Below are 3,013 nucleotides of genomic sequence, written 5' to 3'. Positions count from 1 at the left end.
ATTTACCCAAAATTAGGGGGGCCTAAAATTCAAAGGGCCAAAAATTTCCCCGTTTAAGGGGACATTTCCAAAGACTTTTTCATCAGAATTTTAAAATTTAAAAGCAAGGGGGTTAAAGATACCAATTTTTTTACCCATGTAAACATAAAAAAATTTCACAATCCGGTATTCCCTTTGAAAAATTTGGATTTTGGGGAAGGCCCGGGAATGAAAAATGTAAAAGGATTGAAAACGTGAAACGATTGACCCCCTTTTAAACGTTATTTTTCCAGCTATTTGTTTCAGTATTTATTTAACCGGGACGTTTTTAATACCCATGACATATTTAATCAAAAACATTTGAAAAACATCGTTTTTTTTAATTTACTATTTTTAAATTTATACCATCATTGTTTATTTAATTTTGGTGTAGTGACAATTAAATAGTGTACGTGACGTGCATTTTAATGTTTTACATGAAACCGGATAAAATGTGTGTTATTTCATAACCCATCTTAACCTATTAAGAGTTTAAAACATTATGTAAATATATCTATGTGTCTTAAAAAGTTTCTGCTTAGCATCACAGTCAAGTTGGAAAAAAGATAATATTAGATAAGCTGAAAACTAAAAATGCATTAATTATCACGTGTTCCGACTTATTTTCAGAATAATAATAATCCTCTATTTTAAATGTATTTAGTTTTTATATTAACAATTATTGTTTATTTATTTGATAATATATATATTTCGACATTTTTGTATAGCAATTATCTCATTGTCATATCCGTGATCGTAAGGGGGAATTCTTAAACAGTCGTCTTTTCCGTGCCTTTTTGTGGCAATTTTGGCTACAAAGCTATAAATGTATTTTTCATGTTTGTGTAAAAAAGCTTTTTTATTTGATTTCCTGTTTTTTTTTACCTTAAACTAAATCTGAATCATCTATGAACGTTTTTTGCCCTACTCAGATTGCGCCTGTGCAAGAAAATACTACTTCCGGTCAATTTTTCATAGCAACAGACCGCGTCGTAAAATGGTCTATATTATGCATAATGTGTTATTTTTTCATAAACGTCATGGTTTTTAGTAATTTGCTACAAATAAGAAACAGAGTTTGGCTTTTATAACTTGAAGAGCATAATATTTTTTTCATACGCAATTAGATACACATATATATATTATAAATTGAATGAACGTTCTCCCTAAATAACCATTTTTTTCTGTTTGTGTAAATATTTCATCTAAAAGAGTGCCTTTAACAGATGTTTATATACGAAATCTAGAAAATGTGATCCCTCGGATTCATCACAACAAATTAAACGGAAATTGCAGACTCAGTTTGATCGAGTCTGTACATGATGTAAAATGAAAAATGCAACATCTCTAATGCCCTCCTAGCACCGGCTTGAGTGGAACTAATTTTTCAACTTTTAAAAGCGCTCAATGATCACGAATCATGAGATTTTATTTTTTCTATATTGCTGTTTCCAAGTTTTCTATCACATGATACATGCAATGCACGGTACATGCATTTATCACACTCTATTTGCCTTTGTCTATTTCAGTATTTTACAGATATTTGATTTTGTTATATCCGTCCAAACTGTATACACTTTGTGTATTTATTTTATAATAAAGACATTAAAGATGAAAGTCTTTGTTTTCTTTTGCAAGCGTCATTCATTAGAATATTCAGGCACATATAACAGTAGAAGGTATTGTATAGCTAATGTAATGGACGAGTTCTTAACGTATCACTCCCCATCACTGTTAAGGACTCTAATTAACCTTTATGAACTAATATAAAGTATTATTTATAGCAAAAAGTGTTGTACATGTTCGTATTTTAAACAAGGTAGAGAAAGACAAATTTAAAAATCTAAAAATGGAGAACCTTTATTTTATAATTCCCCATTGACAAAACACTGTGTTTTAGTCCTCCAAGTCTTGCAATTTCTGGCCGCAAAAGAATTAAAATGAAAAACCGGTTTAAATATTGGGTTGAATGTTTATAGTACTGTTACTTTTCGAAAACAGCAATTTTCACTGATTGCTCTCTGCAATATAATCACTACGTGAATGCGTTTTTTAGTTTTTCAAATAGACGTTAAGGGCTTTGTTTTATTGTGGTAGAAAAAGATATATATAGCCTATGAACTAACTTTAAAGAAATGTGTCACTTTTTAAGAAAGATACTGTACGTTTAAGTATAGGTTAGAGTGCATATTGGGTGTTCTTCGTAAATAAGAAAGCTAAAAAGGAGCGGAGCTTGCGAAGCGACTGTAGCTTTCTTATTTACGAAGAACATCCAATATTCACTCTAACCGGCTTAGTGCTCCGCTCACTTGCGTTTTATAATATAAAACGTCCATTTTATATAAAATCTGTTCTATTAAGAAACTTTTGAAACCTGAAAATTTGAAAAATCCTCGTCGGTAATTGGCTTAAAAAAATTGGCGAGCATTAACTCTCGTTTGATATGAGCATTGTTAACAAGAATATATAAAGGACTATTGTTTCGCCTTTGCGATATATATCTTAACGCAAGATTTTTAAACATGATAAATAAATAATAATACGAGTAAAATAAACATTCTTGCATATCAGACATGACTTATTTTATGAATTAAGTTTTTGTAATTTCTTCCAGAATGTTACAGTGTGGCAATACCACGTGACTATGAGGTCATTTTCGACATCATTTCCAAGACAAATATTGCTCGATTCGGAAAAGAAAATAGCCGTAAATATTTTATTTCTGTACCAATTTTTTTGGGATATGCACCAGTCTACGGGGAAAAATATAAGCTTTCCACAGAATATTGGATCTTTGTCAGTTTATAAGCCGTTTTATCAAACACTTTGCATAACCTTGGAAGTTGCTTGTATCAGAGCGGGCTTCAGTTGCAAGCTATTTCGTTTTCTGGCGTTATTTGGTCTACGCCATGATTAATAGATCAGGTTTACATCAACCGGGAGTACGGAAGGCAAAACTCTACCTAAATATGTTCATATTTTTATTATGAATGAC

Source organism: Ruditapes philippinarum, unplaced genomic scaffold, assembly GCF_026571515.1.
Source record: "Ruditapes philippinarum isolate M1 unplaced genomic scaffold, ASM2657151v2 ctg1680_1_1_1_1, whole genome shotgun sequence".
NCBI classification, from domain to species: Eukaryota; Metazoa; Mollusca; class Bivalvia; order Venerida; family Veneridae; genus Ruditapes; species Ruditapes philippinarum.
Note: the sequence above shows the minus strand (reverse complement) of the source record.